General features: G+C 38.3%; 1 pseudogene; it reads right to left on the minus strand.

Annotated features, from left to right (window-relative positions):
- Nucleotides 1-19,669: 19,669 nt before the first annotated feature.
- LOC149975094 (uncharacterized) overlaps nucleotides 19,670-24,036 on the minus strand; it is a 39,195-nt pseudogene continuing 34,828 nt past the window's right edge.

The following is a 24,036-nucleotide window of genomic DNA, read 5'->3' on the forward strand; positions in this document are numbered from 1 at the left end:
GGGTTAAAAACAGTCAGATATCATGGACATTACCAGAACCTACAGGGTTAAAAACAGTCAGATATCATGGTTAATACCAGTACCTACAGGGTTAAAAACAGTTTGATATCATGGTTAATACCAGTACCTACAGGGTGAACAACAGTCAGATATCATGGTTACTACCAGTACCTACAGGGTTAAAAACAGTCAGATATCATGGTTAATACCAGTACCTACAGGGATAACAACAGTGGTTAATGGTTAATACCAGTACCTACAGGGTTAAAAACAGTCAGATATCATGGTTAAAACCAGTACCTACAGGGTTAAAAACAGTCAGATATCATGGTTAATACCAGTGCCTACAGGGTTAAAAACAGTCAGATATCATGGTTAATATCAGTACCTACAGGGTTAAAAACAGTCAGATATCATGGTTAATACCAGTGCCTACAGGGTTAAAAACAGTCAGATATCATGGTTAATATCAGTACCTACAGGGTTAAAAACAGTCAGATATCATGGTTAATACATGTACCTACAGGGTTAAAAACAGTCAGATATCATGGTTAATACCAGTACCTACAGGGTTAATAACAGTCAGATATCATGGTTAATACCAGTACCTACAGGGTTAAAAACAGTGGTTAATGGTTAATACCAGTACCTAAAGGGTGAACAACTGTCAGATATCATGGTTAATACCAGAACCTACAGGGTTAAAAACAGTCAGATATCATGTTTAATACCAGTACCTACAGGGTTAACAACAGTCAGATATCATGGTTAATACCAGAACCTATAGGGTTAAAAACAGTCAGATATCATGGATATTACCAGAACCTACAGGGTTAAAAACAGTCAGATATCATGGTTAATACCAGTACCTACAGGGTTAAAAACAGTTTGATATCATGGTTAATACCAGTACCTACAGGGTGAACAACAGTCAGATATCATGGTTACTACCAGTACCTACAGGGTTAAAAACAGTCAGATATCATGGTTAATACCAGTACCTACAGGGATAACAACAGTGGTTAATGGTTAATACCAGTACCTACAGGGTTAAAAACAGTCAGATATCATGGTTACTACCAGCACCTAACGGGTTAAAAACAGTGGTTAATGGTTAATACCAGTACCTACAGGGTGAACAACAGTCAGATATCATGGTTAATATCAGTACCTACAGGGTTAAAAACAGTCAGATATCATGGTTAATACCAGAACCTATAGGGTTAAAAACAGTCAGATATCATGGATATTACCAGAACCTACAGGGTTAAAAACAGTCAGATATCATGGTTAATACCAGTACCTACAGGGTTAAAAACAGTGGTTAATGGTTAATACCAGTACCTACAGGGTGAACAACAGTCAGATATCATGGTTAATACCTGTACCTACAGGGTTAAAAACAGTGGTTAATGGTTAATACCAGTACCTACAGGGTGAACAACAGTCAGATATCATGGTTAATACCAATACCTACAGGGTAAAAAACAGTGGTTAATGGTTAATACCAGTACCTACAGGGTGAACAACAGTCAGATATCATGGTTAATACCAATACCTACAGGGTAAAAAACAGTGGTTAATGGTTAATACCAGTACCTACAGGGTGAACAACAGTCAGATATCATGGTTAATACCAGTACCTACAGGGTGAACAACAGTCAGATATCATGGTTAATACCAGTACCTACAGGGTTAAAAACAGTCAGATATCATGGTTACTACCAGTACCTACAGGGTTAAAAACAGTCAGATATCATGGTTAATACCAGTACCTACAGGGTTAACAACAGTGGTAAATGGTTAATACCAGTACCTACAGGGTTAACAACAGTCAGATATCATGGTTAATACCAGTACCTACAGGGTTAAAAACAGTCAGATATCATGGTTAATACCAGTGCCTACAGGGTTAAAAACAGTCAGATATCATGATTACTACCAGTACCTACAGGGTTAAAAACAGTCAGATATCATGGTTATGACCAGTACCTACAGGGTTAAAAACAGTCAGATATCATGGTTACTACCAGTACCTACAGGGTTAAAAACAGCGGTTAATGGTTAATAACAGTACCTACAGGGTGAACAACAGTCAGATATCATGGTTAATATCAGTACCTACAGGGTTAAAAACAATCAGATATCATGGTTAATACCAGAACCTATAGGGTTAAAAACAGTCAGATATCATGGTTAATACCAGTACCTACAGGGTAAAAAACAGTGGTTAATGGTTAATACCAGTACCTACAGGGTTAAAAACAGTCAGATATCATGGTTAATACCAGTACCTACAGGGTGAACAACAGTCAGATATCATGGTTACTACCAGTACCTACAGGGTTAAAAACAGTCAGATATCATGGTTAATACCAGTACCTACAGGGATAACAACAGTGGTTAATGGTTAATACCAGTACCTACAGGGTTAAAAACAGTCCGATATCATGGTTAATACCAGTACCTACAGGGTTAAAAACAGTCAGATATCATGGTAAATACCAGTACCTACAGGGTTAAAAACAGTGGTTAATGGTTAATACCAGTACCTACAGGGTGAACAACAGTCAGATATCATGGTTAATACCAGTACCTACAGGGTTAAAAACAGTCAGATATCGTGGTTAATACCAGTACCTACAGGGTGAACAACAGTGGTTAATGGTTAATACCAGCACCTACAGGGTGAACAACAGTCAGATATCATGGTTAATACCAATACCTACAGGGTAAAAAACAGTGGTTAATGGTTAATACCAGTACCTACAGGGTGAACAACAGTCAGATATCATGGTTAATACCAGTACCTACAGGGTTAAAAACAGTCAGATATCGTGGTTAATACCAGTACCTACAGGGTGAACAACAGTCAGATATCATGGTTAATACCAGTACCTAAAGGGTGAACAACAGTCAGATATCATGGTTAATACCAGTACCTACAGGGTTAAAAACAGTCAGATATCATGGTTAATACCAGTACCTACAGGGTTAAACACAGTTAGATATCATGGTTACTACCAGTACCTACAGGGTTAAAAACAGTCAAATATCATGGTTACTAACAGTACCTAAAGGGTTAAAAACAGTGGTTAATGGTCAATATCAGTACCTACAGGGTTAAAAACAGTCAGATATCATGGTTAATACCAGTACCTACAGGGTTAACAACAGTCACATATCATGGTTAATACCAATACCTACAGGGTTAAAAACAGTCAGATATCATGGTTAATACCAGAACCTATAGGGTTAAAAACAGTCAGATATCATGGATATTACCAGAACCTACAGGGTTAAAAACAGTCAGATATCATGGTTAATACCAGTACCTACGGGGTTAAAAACAGTGGTTAATGGTTAATACCAGCACCTACAGGGTGAACAACAGTCAGATATCATGGTTAATACCAGTACCTACAGGGTAAAAAACAGTGGTTAATGGTTAATACCAGTACCTACAGGGTGAACAACAGTCAGATATCATGGTTAATACCAGTACCTACAGGGTTAAAAACAGTCAGATATCATGGTTAATACCAGTACCTACAGGGTGAACAACAGTCAGATATCATGGTTAATACCAGTACCTACAGGGTTAAAAACAGTCAGATATCATGGTTACTACCAGTACCTAGAGGGTTAAAAACAGTCAGATATCATGGTTAATACCAGTACCTACAGGGTTAAACACAGTCAGATATCATGGTTACTACCAGTACCTACAGGGTTAAAAACAGTCAGATATCATGGTTACTACCAGTACCTACAGGGTTAACAACAGTGGTAAATGGTTAATACCAGTACCTACAGGGTTAACAACAGTCAGATATCATGGTTAAAACCAGTACCTACAGGGTTAAAAACAGTCAGATATCATGGTTAATACCAGTGCCTACAGGGTGAACAACAGTCAGATATCATGGTTAATACCAGAACCTATAGGGTTAAAAACAGTCAGATATCATGGTTAATACCAGTACCTACAGGGTAAAAAACAGTGGTTAATGGTTAATACCAGTACCTACAGGGTTAAAAACAGTCAGATATCATGGTTAATACCAGTACCTACAGGGTTAAAAACAGTGGTTAATGGTTAATACCAGTACCTAAAGGGTGAACAACTGTCAGATATCATGGTTAATACCAGAACCTACAGGGTTAAAAACAGTCAGATATCATGTTTAATACCAGTACCTACAGGGTTAACAACAGTCAGATATCATGGTTAATACCAGAACCTATAGGGTTAAAAACAGTCAGATATCATGGATATTACCAGAACCTACAGGGTTAAAAACAGTCAGATATCATGGTTAATACCAGTACCTACAGGGTTAAAAACAGTTTGATATCATGGTTAATACCAGTACCTACAGGGTGAACAACAGTCAGATATCATGGTTACTACCAGTACCTACAGGGTTAAAAACAGTCAGATATCATGGTTAATACCAGTACCTACAGGGATAACAACAGTGGTTAATGGTTAATACCAGTACCTACAGGGTTAAAAACAGTCAGATATCATGGTTACTACCAGCACCTAACGGGTTAAAAACAGTGGTTAATGGTTAATACCAGTACCTACAGGGTGAACAACAGTCAGATATCATGGTTAATATCAGTACCTACAGGGTTAAAAACAGTCAGATATCATGGTTAATACCAGAACCTATAGGGTTAAAAACAGTCAGATATCATGGATATTACCAGAACCTACAGGGTTAAAAACAGTCAGATATCATGGTTAATACCAGTACCTACAGGGTTAAAAACAGTGGTTAATGGTTAATACCAGTACCTACAGGGTGAACAACAGTCAGATATCATGGTTAATACCTGTACCTACAGGGTTAAAAACAGTGGTTAATGGTTAATACCAGTACCTACAGGGTGAACAACAGTCAGATATCATGGTTAATACCAATACCTACAGGGTAAAAAACAGTGGTTAATGGTTAATACCAGTACCTACAGGGTGAACAACAGTCAGATATCATGGTTAATACCAATACCTACAGGGTAAAAAACAGTGGTTAATGGTTAATACCAGTACCTACAGGGTGAACAACAGTCAGATATCATGGTTAATACCAGTACCTACAGGGTGAACAACAGTCAGATATCATGGTTAATACCAGTACCTACAGGGTTAAAAACAGTCAGATATCATGGTTACTACCAGTACCTACAGGGTTAAAAACAGTCAGATATCATGGTTAATACCAGTACCTACAGGGTTAACAACAGTGGTAAATGGTTAATACCAGTACCTACAGGGTTAACAACAGTCAGATATCATGGTTAAAACCAGTACCTACAGGGTTAAAAACAGTCAGATATCATGGTTAATACCAGTGCCTACAGGGTTAAAAACAGTCAGATATCATGATTACTACCAGTACCTACAGGGTTAAAAACAGTCAGATATCATGGTTATGACCAGTACCTACAGGGTTAAAAACAGTCAGATATCATGGTTACTACCAGTACCTACAGGGTTAAAAACAGCGGTTAATGGTTAATAACAGTACCTACAGGGTGAACAACAGTCAGATATCATGGTTAATATCAGTACCTACAGGGTTAAAAACAATCAGATATCATGGTTAATACCAGAACCTATAGGGTTAAAAACAGTCAGATATCATGGTTAATACCAGTACCTACAGGGTGAACAACAGTCAGATATCATGGTTAATACCAGTACCTACAGGGTGAACAACAGTCAGATATCATGGTTAATACCAGTACCTACAGGGTTAAAAACAGTCAGATATCATGGTTAATACCAGTACCTACAGGGATAACAACAGTGGTTAATGGTTAATACCAGTACCTACAGGGTTAAAAACAGTCCGATATCATGGTTAATACCAGTACCTACAGGGTTAAAAACAGTCAGATATCATGGTAAATACCAGTACCTACAGGGTTAAAAACAGTGGTTAATGGTTAATACCAGTACCTACAGGGTGAACAACAGTCAGATATCATGGTTAATACCAGTACCTACAGGGTTAAAAACAGTCAGATATCGTGGTTAATACCAGTACCTACAGGGTGAACAACAGTGGTTAATGGTTAATACCAGCACCTACAGGGTGAACAACAGTCAGATATCATGGTTAATACCAATACCTACAGGGTAAAAAACAGTGGTTAATGGTTAATACCAGTACCTACAGGGTGAACAACAGTCAGATATCATGGTTAATACCAGTACCTACAGGGTTAAAAACAGTCAGATATCGTGGTTAATACCAGTACCTACAGGGTGAACAACAGTCAGATATCATGGTTAATACCAGTACCTAAAGGGTGAACAACAGTCAGATATCATGGTTAATACCAGTACCTACAGGGTTAAAAACAGTCAGATATCATGGTTAATACCAGTACCTACAGGGTTAAACACAGTTAGATATCATGGTTACTACCAGTACCTACAGGGTTAAAAACAGTGGTTAATGGTTAATATCAGTACCTACAGGGTTAAAAACAGTCAGATATCATGGTAAATACCAGTACCTACAGGGATAACAACAGTGGTTAATGGTTAATACCAGTACCTACAGGGTTAAAAACAGTCGTCAGATATCATGGTTATTACCAGTACCTACAGGGTTAAAAACAGTCAAATATCATGGTTACTAACAGTACCTAAAGGGTTAAAAACAGTGGTTAATGGTCAATATCAGTACCTACAGGGTTAAAAACAGTCAGATATCATGGTTAATACCAGTACCTACAGGGTTAACAACAGTCACATATCATGGTTAATACCAATACCTACAGGGTTAAAAACAGTCAGATATCATGGTTAATACCAGAACCTATAGGGTTAAAAACAGTCAGATATCATGGATATTACCAGAACCTACAGGGTTAAAAACAGTCAGATATCATGGTTAATACCAGTACCTACGGGGTTAAAAACAGTGGTTAATGGTTAATACCAGCACCTACAGGGTGAACAACAGTCAGATATCATGGTTAATACCAGTACCTACAGGGTAAAAAACAGTGGTTAATGGTTAATACCAGTACCTACAGGGTGAACAACAGTCAGATATCATGGTTAATACCAGTACCTACAGGGTTAAAAACAGTCAGATATCATGGTTAATACCAGTACCTACAGGGTGAACAACAGTCAGATATCATGGTTAATACCAGTACCTACAGGGTTAAAAACAGTCAGATATCATGGTTACTACCAGTACCTAGAGGGTTAAAAACAGTCAGATATCATGGTTAATACCAGTACCTACAGGGTTAAACACAGTCAGATATCATGGTTACTACCAGTACCTACAGGGTTAAAAACAGTCAGATATCATGGTTACTACCAGTACCTACAGGGTTAACAACAGTGGTAAATGGTTAATACCAGTACCTACAGGGTTAACAACAGTCAGATATCATGGTTAAAACCAGTACCTACAGGGTTAAAAACAGTCAGATATCATGGTTAATACCAGTGCCTACAGGGTGAACAACAGTCAGATATCATGGTTAATACCAGAACCTATAGGGTTAAAAACAGTCAGATATCATGGTTAATACCAGTACCTACAGGGTAAAAAACAGTGGTTAATGGTTAATACCAGTACCTACAGGGTTAAAAACAGTCAGATATCATGGTTAATACCAGTACCTATAGGGTGAACAACAGTCAGATATCATGGTTACTACCAGTACCTACAGGGTTAAAAACAGTCAGATATCATGGTTAATACCAGTACCTACAGGGATAACAACAGTGGTTAATGGTTAATACCAGTACCTACAGGGTTAAAAACAGTCCGATATCATGGTTAATACCAGTACCTACAGGGTGAACAACAGTCAGATCTCATGGATACTACCAGTACCTACAGGGTTAAAAACAGTCAGATATCATGGTTAATACCAGTACCTACAGGGATAACAACAGTGGTTAATGGTTAATACCAGTACCTACAGGGTTAAAAACAGTCCGATATCATGGTTAATACCAGTACCTACAGGTTTAAAAACAGTCAGATATCATGGTAAATACCAGTACCTACAGGGTTAAAAACAGTGGTTAATGGTTAATACCAGTACCTACAGGGTGAACAACAGTCAGATATCATGGTTAATACCAGTACCTAAAGGGTGAACAACAGTCAGATATCATGGTTAATACCAGTACCTACAGGGTTAAAAACAGTCAGATATCATGGTTAATACCAGTACCTACAGGGTTAAACACAGTCAGATATCATGGTTAATACCAGTACCTACAGGGTTAAAAACAGTCAGATATCATGGTTAATACCAGTACCTACAGGGTTAAAAACAGTCAGATATCATGGTTAATACCAGTACCTACAGGGTTAAACACAGTTAGATATCATGGTTACTACCAGTACCTACAGGGTTAAAAACAGTGGTTAATGGTTAATATCAGTACCTACAGGGTTAAAAACAGTCAGATATCATGGTAAATACCAGTACCTACAGGGATAACAACAGTGGTTAATGGTTAATACCAGTACCTACAGGGTTAAAAACAGTCGTCAGATATCATGGTTATTACCAGTAACTACAGGGTTAAAAACAGTCAAATATCATGGTTACTACCAGTACCTACAGGGTTAAAAACAGTGGTTAATGGTCAATATCAGTACCTACAGGGTTAAAAACAGTCAGATATCGTGGTTAATACCAGTACCTACAGGGATAACAACAGTGGTTAATGGTTAATACCAGTACCTACAGGGTTAAAAACAGTCGTCAGATATCATGGTTAATACCAGTACCTACAGGGTTAAAAACAGTCACATATCATGGTTAATACCAATACCTACAGGGTTAAAAACAGTCAGATATCATGGTTAATACCAGAACCTATAGGGTTAAAAACAGTCAGATATCATGGATATTACCAGAACCTACAGGGTTAAAGAAAGTCAGATATCATGGTTAATACCAGTACCTACGGTGTTAAAAACAGTGGTTAATGGTTAATACCAGCACCTACAGGGTGAACAACAGTCAGATATCATGGTTAATACCAGTACCTACAGGGTAAAAAACAGTGGTTAATGGTTAATACCAGTACCTACAGGGTGAACAACAGTCAGATATCATGGTTAATACCAGTACCTACAGGGTTAAAAACAGTCAGATATCATGGTTAATACCAGTACCTACAGGGTGAACAACAGTCAGATATCATGGTTAATACCAGTACCTACAGGGTTAAAAACAGTCAGATATCATGGTTACTACCAGTACCTACAGGGTTAAAAACAGTCAGATATCATGGTTAATACCAGTACCTACAGGGTTAAACACAGTCAGATATCATGGTTACTACCAGTACCTTACAGGGTTAAAAACAGTCAGATATCATGGTTAATACCAGTACCTAAAGGGTTAAAAACAGTCACATATCATGGTTACTACCAGTACCTACAGGGTTAACAACAGTGGTAAATGGTTAATACCAGTACCTACAGGGTTAACAACAGTCAGATATCATGGTTAAAACCAGTACCTACAGGGTTAAAAACAGTCAGATATAATGGTTAATACCAGTGCCTACAGGGTTAAAAACAGTCAGATATCATGGTTACTACCAGTACCTACAGGGTTAAAAACAGTCAGATATCATGGTTAATACCAGTACCTACAGGGTTAAAAACAGTCAGATTTCATGGTTAATACCAGTACCTATAGGGTTAAAAACAGTGGTTAATGGTTAATAACAGTACCTACAGGGTGAACAACAGTCAGATATCATGGTTAATATCAGTACCTACAGGGTTAAAAACAGTCAGATTTCATGGTTAATACCAGTACCTATAGGGTTAAAAACAGTGGTTAATGGTTAATAACAGTACCTACAGGGTGAACAACAGTCAGATATCAGGGTTAAAACCAGTACCTACAGGGTTAAAAACAGTGGTTAATGGTCAATATCAGTACCTACAGGGTTAAAAACAGTCAGATATCATGGTTACTACCAGTACCTACAGGGTGAACAACAGTCAGATATCATGGTTAATATCAGTACCTACAGGGTTAAAAACAGTCAGATATCATGGTTAATACCAGTACCTACAGGGTAAAAAACAGTGGTTAATGGTTAATACCAGTACCTACAGGGTTAAAAACAGTGGTTAATGGTCAATATCAGTACCTACAGGGTTAAAAACAGTCAGATATCATGGTTAATACCAGTACCTACAGGGTGAACAACAGTCAGATATCATGGTTAATACCAGTACCTAAAGGGTGAACAACAGTCAGATATCATGGTTAATACCAGTACCTACAGGGTTAAAAACAGTCAGATATCATGGTTAATACCAGTACCTACAGGGTTAAACACAGTCAGATATCATGGTTAATACCAGTACCTACAGGGTTAAAAACAGTCAGATATCATGGTTAATACCAGTACCTACAGGGTTAAAAACAGTCAGATATCATGGTTAATACCAGTACCTACAGGGTTAAACACAGTTAGATATCATGGTTACTACCAGTACCTACAGGGTTAAAAACAGTGGTTAATGGTTAATATCAGTACCTACAGGGTTAAAAACAGTCAGATATCATGGTAAATACCAGTACCTACAGGGTTAAAAACAGTCAAATATCATGGTTACTACCAGTACCTACAGGGTTAAAAACAGTGGTTAATGGTCAATATCAGTACCTACAGGTTTAAAAACAGTCAGATATCATGGTTAATACCAGTACCTACAGGGATAACAACAGTGGTTAATGGTTAATACCAGTACCTACAGGGTTAAAAACAGTCGTCAGATATCATGGTTAATACCAGTACCTACAGGGTTAACAACAGTCACATATCATGGTTAATACCAGTACCTACAGGGATAACAACAGTGGTTAATGGTTAATACCAGTACCTACAGGGTTAAAAACAGTCGTCAGATATCATGGTTAATACCAGTACCTACAGGGTTAACAACAGTCACATATCATGGTTAATACCAATACCTACAGGGTTAAAAACAGTCAGATATCATGGTTAATACCAGAACCTATAGGGTTAAAAACAGTCAGATATCATGGATATTACCAGAACCTACAGGGTTAAAGAAAGTCAGATATCATGGTTAATACCAGTACCTACGGGGTTAAAAACAGTGGTTAATGGTTAATACCAGCACCTACAGGGTGAACAACAGTCAGATATCATGGTTAATACCAGTACCTACAGGGTAAAAAACAGTGGTTAATGGTTAATACCAGTACCTACAGGGTGAACAACAGTCAGATATCATGGTTAATACCAGTACCTACAGGGTTAAAAACAGTCATATATCATGGTTAATACCAGTACCTACAGGGTTAAACACAGTCAGATATCATGGTTACTACCAGTACCTACAGGGTTAAAAACAGTCAGATATCATGGTTAATACCAGTACCTACAGGGTTAAAAACAGTCAGATATCATGGTTACTACCAGTACCTACAGGGTTAACAACAGTGGTAAATGGTTAATACCAGTACCTACAGGGTTAACAACAGTCAGATATCATGGTTAAAACCAGTACCTGCAGGGTTAAAAACAGTCAGATATCATGGTTACTACCAGTACCTACAGGGTTAAACACAGTCAGATATCATGGTTACTACCAGTACCTACAGGGTTAAAAAAGTGGTTAATGGTTAATATCAGTACCTAATGGGTTAAAAACAGTCAGATATCATGGTAAATACCAGTACCTACAGGGATAACAACAGTGGTTAATGGTTAATACCAGTACCTACAGGGTTAAAAACAGTCGTCAGATATCATGGTTATTACCAGTACCTACAGGGTTAAAAACAGTCAAATATCATGGTTACTACCAGTACCTACAGGGTTAAAAACAGTGGTTAATGGTCAATATCAGTACCTACAGGGTTAAAAACAGTCAGATATCATGGTTACTACCAGTACCTACAGGGTGAACAACAGTCAGATATCATGGTTAATACCAGTACCTACAGGGTTAAAAACAGTCAGATATCATGGTTAATACCAGTACCTACAGGGTAAAAAACAGTGGTTAATGGTTAATACCAGTACCTACAGGGTTAAAAACAGTGGTTAATGGTCAATATCAGTACCTACAGGGTTAAAAACAGTCAGATATCATGGTTAATACCAGTACCTACAGGGTGAACAACAGTCAGATATCATGGTTAATACCAGAACCTATAGGGTTAAAAACAGTCAGATATCATGGTTAATACCAGTACCTACAGGGTAAAAAACAGTGGTTAATGGTTAATACCAGTACCTACAGGGTTAAAAACAGTCAGATATCATGGTTAATACCAGTACCTACAGGGTGAACAACAGTCAGATATCATGGTTACTACCAGTACCTACAGGGTTAAAAACAGTCAAATATCATGGTTACTACCAGTACCTACAGGGTTAAAAACAGTGGTTAATGGTCAATATCAGTACCTACAGGTTTAAAAACAGTCAGATATCATGGTTAATACCAGTACCTACAGGGATAACAACAGTGGTTAATGGTTAATACCAGTACCTACAGGGTTAAAAACAGTCGTCAGATATCATGGTTAATACCAGTACCTACAGGGTTAACAACAGTCACATATCATGGTTAATACCAGTACCTACAGGGATAACAACAGTGGTTAATGGTTAATACCAGTACCTACAGGGTTAAAAACAGTCGTCAGATATCATGGTTAATACCAGTACCTACAGGGTTAACAACAGTCACATATCATGGTTAATACCAATACCTACAGGGTTAAAAACAGTCAGATATCATGGTTAATACCAGAACCTATAGGGTTAAAAACAGTCAGATATCATGGATATTACCAGAACCTACAGGGTTAAAGAAAGTCAGATATCATGGTTAATACCAGTACCTACGGGGTTAAAAACAGTGGTTAATGGTTAATACCAGCACCTACAGGGTGAACAACAGTCAGATATCATGGTTAATACCAGTACCTACAGGGAAAAAAACAGTGGTTAATGGTTAATACCAGTACCTACAGGGTGAACAACAGTCAGATATCATGGTTAATACCAGTACCTACAGGGTTAAAAACAGTCATATATCATGGTTAATACCAGTACCTACAGGGTTAAACACAGTCAGATATCATGGTTACAACCAGTACCTACAGGGTTAAAAACAGTCAGATATCATGGTTAATACCAGTACCTACAGGGTTAAAAACAGTCAGATATCATGGTTACTACCAGTACCTACAGGATTAACAACAGTGGTAAATGGTTAATACCAGTACCTACAGGGTTAACAACAGTCAGATATCATGGTTAAAACCAGTACCTACAGGGTTAAAAACAGTCAGATATCATGGTTAATACCAGTGCCTACAGGGTTAAAAACAGTCAGATATCATGGTTACTACCAGTACCTACAGGGTTAAACACAGTCAGATATCATGGTTAATACCAGTACCTACAGGGTTAAAAAAGTGGTTAATGGTTAATATCAGTACCTAATGGGTTAAAAACAGTCAGATATCATGGTAAATACCAGTACCTACAGGGATAACAACAGTGGTTAATGGTTAATACCAGTACCTACAGGGTTAAAAACAGTCGTCAGATATCATGGTTATTACCAGTACCTACAGGGTTAAAAACAGTCAAATATCATGGTTACTACCAGTACCTACAGGGTTAAAAACAGTGGTTAATGGTCAATATCAGTACCTACAGGGTTAAAAACAGTCAGATATCATGGTTACTACCAGTACCTACAGGGTGAACAACAGTCAGATATCATGGTTAATACCAGTACCTACAGGGTTAAAAACAGTCAGATATCATGGTTAATACCAGTACCTACAGGGTAAAAAACAGTGGTTAATGGTTAATACCAGTACCTACAGGGTTAAAAACAGTGGTTAATGGTCAATATCAGTACCTACAGGGTTAAAAACAGTCAGATATCATGGTTAATACCAGTACCTACAGGGTGAACAACAGTCAGATATCATGGTTAATACCAGAACCTATAGGGTTAAAAACAGTCAGATATCATGGTTAATACCAGTACCTACAGGGTAAAAAACAGTGGTTAATGGTAAATACCAGTACCTACAGGGTTAAAAACAGTCAGATATCATGGTTAATACCAGTACCTACAGGGTGAACAACAGTCAGATATCATGGTTACTACCAGTACCTACAGGGTTAAAAACAGTCAGATATCATGGTTAATACCAGTACCTACAGGGATAACAACAGTGGTTAATGGTTAATACCAGTACCTACAGGGTGAACAACAGTCAGATATCATGGTTAATACCAGTACCTAAAGGGTGAACAACAGTCAGATATCATGGTTAATACCAGTACCTACAGGGTTAAAAACAGTCAGATATCATGGTTAATACCAGTACCTACAGGGTTAAACACAGTCAGATATCATGGTTAATACCAGTACCTATAGGTTTAAAAACAGTCAGATATCATGGTTAATACCAGTACCTACAGGGTTAAAAACAGTCAGATATCATGGTTAATACAAGTACCTACAGATTTAAACACAGTCAGATATCATGGTTACTACCAGTACCTACAGGGTTAAAAACAGTGGTTAATGGTTAATATCAGTACCTACAGGGTTAAAAACAGTCAGATATCATGGTAAATATCAGTACCTACAGGGATAACAACAGTGGTTAATGGTTAATACCAGTACCTACAGGGTTAAAAACAGTCGTCAGATATCATGGTTATTACCAGTACCTACAGGGTTAAAAACAGTCAAATATCATGGTTACTACCAGTACCTACAGGGTTAAAAACAGTGGTTAATGGTCAATATCAGTACCTACAGGGTTAAAAACAGTCAGATATCATGGTTAATACCAGTACCTACAGGGATAACAACAGTGGTTAATGGTTAATACCAGTACCTACAGGGTTAAAAACAGTCGTCAGATATCATGGTTAATACCAGTACCTACAGGGTTAACAACAGTCACATATCATGGTTAATACCAGTACCTACAGGGTTACAAACAGTCAGATATCATGATTAATACCAGTACCTACAGGGTTAACAACAGTGGTAAATGGTTAACACCTGTACCTACAGGGTTAACAACAGTCAGATATCATGATTAATACCAGTACCTACAGGGTTAACAACAGTGGTAAATGGTTAATACCATTACCCACAGGGTTAACAACAGTCAGATATCATGGTTAAAACCAGTACCTACAGGGTTAAAAACAGTCAGATATCATGGTTACTACCAGTACCTACAGGGTTAAAAAAAGTGGTTAATGGTTAATACCAGTACCTACAGGGTTAAAAACAGTCATATATCATGGTTAATACCAGTACCTACAGGGTTAAAAACAGTCAGATATCATGGTTAATACCAGTACCTACAGGGTTAACAACAGTCACATATCATGGTTAATACCAGTACCTACAGGGTTACAAACAGTCAGATATCATGATTAATACCAGTACCTACAGGGTTAACAACAGTGGTAAATGGTTAACACCTGTACCTACAGGGTTAACAACAGTCAGATATCATGATTAATACCAGTACCTACAGGGTTAACAACAGTGGTAAATGGTTAATACCATTACCCACAGGGTTAACAACAGTCAGATATCATGGTTAAAACCAGTACCTACAGGGTTAAAAACAGTCAGATATCATGGTTACTACCAGTACCTACAGGGTTAAAAAAAGTGGTTAATGGTTAATACCAGTACCTACAGGGTTAAAAACAGTCATATATCATGGTTAATACCAGTACCTACAGGGTTAAAAACAGTCAGATATCATGGTTAATACCAGTACCTACAGGGTTAAACACAGTCAGATATCATGGTTAATACCAGTACCTACAGGTTTAAAAACAGTCAGATATCATGGTTAATACCAGTACCTACAGGGTTAAAAACAGTCAGATATCATGGTTAATACCAGTACCTACAGAGTTAAACACAGTCAGATATCATGGTTACTACCAGTACCTACAGGGTTAAAAACAGTGGTTAATGGTTAATATCAGTACCTACAGGGTTAAAAACAGTCAGATATCATGGTAAATACCAGTACCTACAGGGATAACAACAGTGGTTAATGGTTAATACCAGTACCTACAGGGTTAAAAACAGTCGTCAGATATCATGGTTATTACCAGTACCTACAGGGTTAAAAACAGTCAAATATCATGGTTACTACCAGTACCTACAGGGTGAAAAACAGTGGTTAATGGTCAATATCAGTACCTACAGGGTTAAAAACAGTCAGATATCATGGTTAATACCAGTACCTACAGGGATAACAACAGTGGTTAATGGTTAATACCAGTACCTACAGGGTTAAAAACAGTCGTCAGATATCATGGTTAATACCAGTAACTACAGGGTTAACAACAGTCACATATCATGGTTAATACCAGTACCTACAGGGTTACAAACAGTCAGATATCATGATTAATACCAGTACCTACAGGGTTAACAACAGTGGTAAATGGTTAACACCTGTACCTACAGGGTTAACAACAGTCAGATATCATGATTAATACCAGTACCTACAGGGTTAACAACAGTGGTAAATGGTTAATACCATTACCCACAGGGTTAACAACAGTCAGATATCATGGTTAAAACCAGTACCTACAGGGTTAAAAAAAGTGGTTAATGGTTAATACCAGTACCTACAGGGTTAAAAACAGTCATATATCATGGTTAATACCAGTACCTACAGGGTTAAAAACAGTCAGATATCATGGTTAATACCAGTACCTACAGGGTTAAACACAGTCAGATATCATGGTTAATACCAGTACCTACAGGTTTAAAAACAGTCAGATATCATGGTTAATACCAGTACCTACAGGGTTAAAAACAGTCAGATATCATGGTTAATACCAGTACCTACAGAGTTAAACACAGTCAGATATCATGGTTACTACCAGTACCTACAGGGTTAAAAACAGTGGTTAATGGTTAATATCAGTACCTACAGGGTTAAAAACAGTCAGATATCATGGTAAATACCAGTACCTACAGGGATAACAACAGTGGTTAATGGTTAATACCAGTACCTACAGGGTTAAAAACAGTCGTCAGATATCATGGTTATTACCAGTACCTACAGGGTTAAAAACAGTCAAATATCATGGTTACTACCAGTACCTACAGGGTGAAAAACAGTGGTTAATGGTCAATATCAGTACCTACAGGGTTAAAAACAGTCAGATATCATGGTTAATACCAGTACCTACAGGGATAACAACAGTGGTTAATGGTTAATACCAGTACCTACAGGGTTAAAAACAGTCGTCAGATATCATGGTTAATACCAGTAACTACAGGGTTAACAACAGTCACATATCATGGTTAATACCAGTACCTACAGGGTTACAAACAGTCAGATATCATGATTAATACCAGTACCTACAGGGTTAACAACAGTGGTAAATGGTTAACACCTGTACCTACAGGGTTAACAACAGTCAGATATCATGATTAATACCAGTACCTACAGGGTTAACAACAGTGGTAAATGGTTAATACCATTACCCACAGGGTTAACAACAGTCAGATATCATGGTTAAAACCAGTACCTACAGGGTTAAAAAAAGTGGTTAATGGTTAATACCAGTACCTACAGGGTTAAAAACAGTCATATATCATGGTTAATACCAGTACCTACAGGGTTAAAAACAGTCAGATATCATGGTTAATACCAGTACCTACAGGGTTAAACACAGTCAGATATCATGGTTAATACCAGTACCTACAGGTTTAAAAACAGTCAGATATCATGGTTAATACCAGTACCTACAGGGTTAAAAACAGTCAGATATCATGGTTAATACCAGTACCTACAGAGTTAAACACAGTCAGATATCATGGTTACTACCAGTACCTACAGGGTTAAAAACAGTGGTTAATGGTTAATATCAGTACCTACAGGGTTAAAAACAGTCAGATATCATGGTAAATACCAGTACCTACAGGGATAACAACAGTGGTTAATGGTTAATACCAGTACCTACAGGGTTAAAAACAGTCGTCAGATATCATGGTTATTACCAGTACCTACAGGGTTAAAAACAGTCAAATATCATGGTTACTACCAGTACCTACAGGGTGAAAAACAGTGGTTAATGGTCAATATCAGTACCTACAGGGTTAAAAACAGTCAGATATCATGGTTAATACCAGTACCTACAGGGATAACAACAGTGGTTAATGGTTAATACCAGTACCTACAGGGTTAAAAACAGTCGTCAGATATCATGGTTAATACCAGTAACTACAGGGTTAACAACAGTCACATATCATGGTTAATACCAGTACCTACAGGGTTACAAACAGTCAGATATCATGATTAATACCAGTACCTACAGGGTTAACAACAGTGGTAAATGGTTAACACCTGTACCTACAGGGTTAACAACAGTCAGATATCATGATTAATACCAGTACCTACAGGGTTAACAACAGTGGTAAATGGTTAATACCATTACCCACAGGGTTAACAACAGTCAGATATCATGGTTAAAACCAGTACCTACAGGGTTAAAAACAGTCAGATATCATGGTTACTACCAGTACCTACAGGGTTAAAAAAAGTGGTTAATGGTTAATACCAGTACCTACAGGGTTAAAAACAGTCATATATCATGGTTAATACCAGTACCTACAGGGTTAAAAACAGTCAGATATCATGGTTAATACCAGTACCTACAGGGTTAACAACAGTCACATATCATGGTTAATACCAGTACCTACAGGGTTACAAACAGTCAGATATCATGATTAATACCAGTACCTACAGGGTTAACAACAGTGGTAAATGGTTAACACCTGTACCTACAGGGTTAACAACAGTCAGATATCATGATTAATACCAGTACCTACAGGGTTAACAACAGTGGTAAATGGTTAATACCATTACCCACAGGGTTAACAACAGTCAGATATCATGGTTAAAACCAGTACCTACAGGGTTAAAAACAGTCAGATATCATGGTTACTACCAGTACCTACAGGGTTAAAAAAAGTGGTTAATGGTTAATACCAGTACCTACAGGGTTAAAAACAGTCATATATCATGGTTAATACCAGTACCTACAGGGTTAAAAACAGTCAGATATCATGGTTAATACCAGTACCTACAGGGTTAAAAACAGTCAGATATCATGGTTAATACCAGTACCTACAGGGTTAAAAACAGTGGTTAATGGTTAATATCAGTACCTACAGGGTTAAAAACAGTCAGATATCATGGTTAATACCAGTACCTACAGGGATAACAACAGTGGTTAATGGTTAATACCAGTACCTACAGGGTTAAAAACAGTTGTCAGATATCATGGTTAATACCAGTACCTACAGGGTTAAAAACAGTCAGATATCATGGTTAATACAAGTACCTACAGGGTTAAAAATAGTCAGATATCATGGTTAATAACAGTACCTACAGGGTTAAATTCAACTTTGTTGACTGCTACCATCAATAACAATAACCTGTATAGATAAACGTTGAATGAACTGATAATTGGCCCCTTATGGTCAGAGTAGTTATCATCTCTTAGTCTGTGGTCAGTGTTTGTCCACCAGTTGAGTATGAAGAACCTAGAGTATGAACAACACAGAGAATCAGTCCTTCTCCTTACACTGTGGTCAGTGTTATTATAACAGTAGTGTATTACCTTGGGTTGGTCAGTGTTATTATAACAGTAATATATTACCTTGGGTTGGTCAGTGTTATTATAGCAGTAGTATATTACCTTGGGGTGGTCAGTGTTATTATAACAGTAGTATATTACCCTGGGTTGGTCAGTGTTATTAGAGCAGTAGTATTTTACCTTGGGTTGGTCAGTGGGGTGCCGTCCACCCATCTCCAGGCCGCCTCAGTAACAGAGTCAGTCAGACCAATCCAGAGGCCCTTGTTGAGGTTGAAGAGAAACTCCTGTTGTTGAGAAAGATAAATATACATATACATATACCACTTGTACACCCATATCCTCTCTCTCTCTCTCTCTCTCTCTCTCTCTCTCTCTCTCTCGCTCTCTCTCTCTCTCTCTCTCTCTCTCTCTCTCTCTCTCTCTCTCTCTCTCTCTCTCGCTCTCTCTCTCTCTCTCTCTCTCTCTCTCTCTCTCTCTCTCTCTCTCTCTCTCTCACCTGTTCCTTATCACTGTTTATGATCACCAGGTCTGCTCCTCTCTCCAGACAGTCCTCTCTGCTCTCCTTCCAGGTTTTAGTCTCAGTAGACAGGAAGTACCAACTGGATTCAAACTTCTGCCAGCCTTCAGGACAGGTTTGTTCTGCGAGATGAAATCATGAATTTCCTGAATCTTACCACACTGGATACTTAATGAAAGAATACAGACACACGATAAGGTGTGAGGGATTAATGATAATGAGTTACTGTAGGTTTACTCACTGAGATTGGTAGACCTCCCACTAAGAAAATCTCTCTCAGTCTGTAGCTGGTCTCTCTCTTTAGTCAGGTTGTTGTAACTGGACTGTAGCTGTTCTCTCTCTTTAGTCAGGTTGTTGTAACTGGACTGTAGCTGGTCTCGCTCTTTAGTCAGGTTGTTGTAACTGGATTGTAGCTGGCCTTTCTCTTTAGTCAGGTTGTTGTGACTGGTCATTAGCTGGTCTCTCTCTTTAGTCAGGATGTTGTAACTGGACTGTAGCTGTCCTCTCTCTTTAGTCAGGTTGTTGTAACTGGTCTGTAGCTGGTCTATTTGTGTTGAGTTGTGATGACCAATGACTCCATCTGTAAAGGGGAAAAGTTTATCAAACATGTAACTAAAACACTATTGATGATTAAGTATTAAGTAGGCTACTTAAGTCTTAGTAAAAACATACTAAACTTACAGTAGACAGACATGTCTATGATCCCAGCCAGTAGGAGAACACACAGCAGCCCCAGACACACTGCAGCAACTCCAGAGGGTCTCTTCCACCACTGAACATGTACTGAATCACACATTATTAAAGATCTTTGGTAATGTGTTTTACTGTATCATCCAGGATTGGGACAAATAAAGCTAGAGTACTACAGGGTTATCACACTTGTAGTGTATTGTGTGTGTTATTTGTTTGTGTGTGTGTGTGTGTATGTGTGTGTATGTGTGTGTGTGTGTGTGTTTGTGCAATCTTACCTGAAACAACAACTCCATCTCTTGGACTGGACTTGAAGGCTCTTACGTTGGAATAATTTTGGTCATCAATGTCTGTGTTCTTCACTGCATCAGGCTCATCGTCTTCAAATCTATCTGAGATTTCATTGACTCCCTCTGACATCTTTAAACACTTGTGGTCAAATACAGTAACTTCTACTTCTAACCTCAACTCTAATGTACGTCTGTACCTGTGTCTTTCTCCCTGCACTGTCCTGCGTCTGTGTGACTTTAGGTAGTGAAACTCTATCAGTCAACCACAATGGATTAGAAACACTGGCAACCATGTGACCCAGCCTTAGTGTGATAAGATACTACATGATATGACTCCCACCAGCCTTAGTGTGATAAGATACTACATGATATGATTCCCACCAGTCTTAGCATGATAATATAATACACGATATGACTCCCACCAGTCTTAGTTTGACAATATACTACATGATATGACTCTCACCAGCCTTGGTTTGATAATATACTACATGATATGACTCCCACCAGCCTTAGTTATAATATAATATATGATATGACTCCCACCAATCTAAGTTTGATTATATAATACATGATATGACTTCCTCAAGCCTTAGTTTGATAATATAATACATTATATGACTCCCACCAGTCTTAGTTTGATAATATAATACATGATATGACTCTCACCAGCCTTGGTTTGATAATATAATAAATGATATGACTCACACCAGCCTTAGTTTGATAATATAATACATGATATGATTCCCACCAGCCTTAGTTTGATAACATAATACGACCTGCGACCTGGCCAAGATAAAGCATAGCAGTGTGAACAGACAACACAATTAGTAAAGTAAACAAGTAAGAGTAAACAATTAACAAGTCAATAACACAGTAGAAAAAAAGAGAGTCTATATACATTGTGTGCAAAAGGCATGAGGAGGTAGGTGAATAATTACAATTTTGAAGATTAACACTGGAGTGATAAATGATCAGATGGTCATGTACAGGTAGAGATATTGGTGTGCAAAAGAGCAGAAAAGTAAATAAATAAAAACAGGATGGGGATGAGGTAGGTAAAATTGGGTGGGCTATTTACCGATAGACTATGTACAGCTGCAGCGATCGGTTAGCTGCTCAGATAGCAGATGTTTGAAATTGGTGAGGTAGATAAAAGTCTCCAACTTCAGCGATTTTTGCAATTCGTTCCAGTCACAGGCAGCAGAGAATTGGAATGAAAGGCGGCCAAATGAGGTGTTGGCTTTAGGGATGATCAATGAGATACACCTGCTGGAAAGCGTGCTACGGGTGGGTGTTGCCATCGTGACCAGTGAACTGAGATAAAGCGGAGCTTTACCTAGCATGGACTTGTAGATGACCTGGAGCCAGTGGGTCTGGCGACAAATATGTAGCGAGGGCCAGCCGACTAGAGCATACAGGTTGCAGTGGTGGGTGGTATAAGGTGCTTTAGTAACAAAACGGATGGCACTGTGAGAAACTGCATCCAGTTTGCTGAGTAGAGTGTTGGAAGCTATTTTGTAGATGACATCGCCGAAGTCGAGGATCGGTAGGATAGTCAGTTTTACTAGGGTAAGTTTGGCGGCGTGAGTGAAGGAGGCTTTGTTGCGGAATAGAAAGCCGACTCTAGATTTGATTTTCGATTGGAGATGTTTGATATGAGTCTGGAAGGAGAGTTTACAGTCTAGCCAGACACCTAGGTACTTATAGGTGTCCACATATTCTAGGTCGGAACCATCCAGGGTGGTGATGCTAGTCGGGCGTGCGGGTGCAGGCAGTGAACAGTTGAAAAGCATGCATTTGGTTTTACTAGCGTTTAAGAGCAGTTGGAGGTTAGATAGCACAGTGTCCAAGGACGGGCCGGAAGTATACAGAATGGTGTCGTCTGCGTAAAGGTGGATCAGGGAATCGCCCGCAGCAAGAGCAACATCATTGATACAGTGCCTTGCGAAAGTATTCGTCCCCCTTGAACTTTGCGACCTTTTGCCACATTTCAGGCTTCAAACATAAAGACATAAAACTGTATTTGTTTGTGAAGAATCAACAACAAGTGGGACACAATCATGAAGTGGAACAACATTTTTTTGGATATTTCAAACTTTTTTAACAAATCAAAAACTGAAAAATTGGGCGTGCAAAATTATTCAGCCCCTTTACTTTCAGTGCAGCAAACTCTCTCCAGAAGTTCAGTGAGGATCTCTGAATGATCCAATGTTGACCTAAATGACTAATGATGATAAATACAATACACCTGTGTGTAATCAAGTCTCCGTATAAATGCACCTGCACTGTGATAGTCTCAGAGGTCCGTTAAAAGCGCAGAGAGCATCATGAAGAACAAGGAACACACCAGGCAGGTCCGAGATAATGTTGTGAAGAAGTTTAAAGCCGGATTTGGATACAAAAAGATTTCCCAAGCTTTAAACATCCCAAGGAGCACTGTGCAAGCAATAATATTGAAATGGAAGGAGTATCAGACCACTGCAAATCTACCAAGACCTGGCCGTCCCTCTAAACTTTCAGCTCATACAAGGAGAAGACTGATCAGAGATGCAGCCAAGAGGCCCATGATCACTCTGGATGAACTGCAGAGATCTACAGCTGAGGTGGGAGACTCTGTCCATAGGACAACAATCAGTCGTATATTGCACAAATCTGCCCTTTATGGAAGAGTGGCAAGAAGAAAGCCATTTCTTAAAGATATCCATAAAAAGTGTTGTTTAAAGTTTGCCACAAGCCACCTGGGAGACACACCAAACATGTGGAAGAAGGTGCTCTGGTCAGATGAAACCAAAATTGAACTTTTTGGCAACAATGCAAAACGTTATGTTTGG

Source organism: Oncorhynchus mykiss, chromosome 19 (genome assembly GCF_057628025.1).
Source record: "Oncorhynchus mykiss isolate SJ-2025 chromosome 19, ASM5762802v1, whole genome shotgun sequence".
Classification (NCBI taxonomy): Eukaryota; Metazoa; Chordata; class Actinopteri; order Salmoniformes; family Salmonidae; genus Oncorhynchus; species Oncorhynchus mykiss.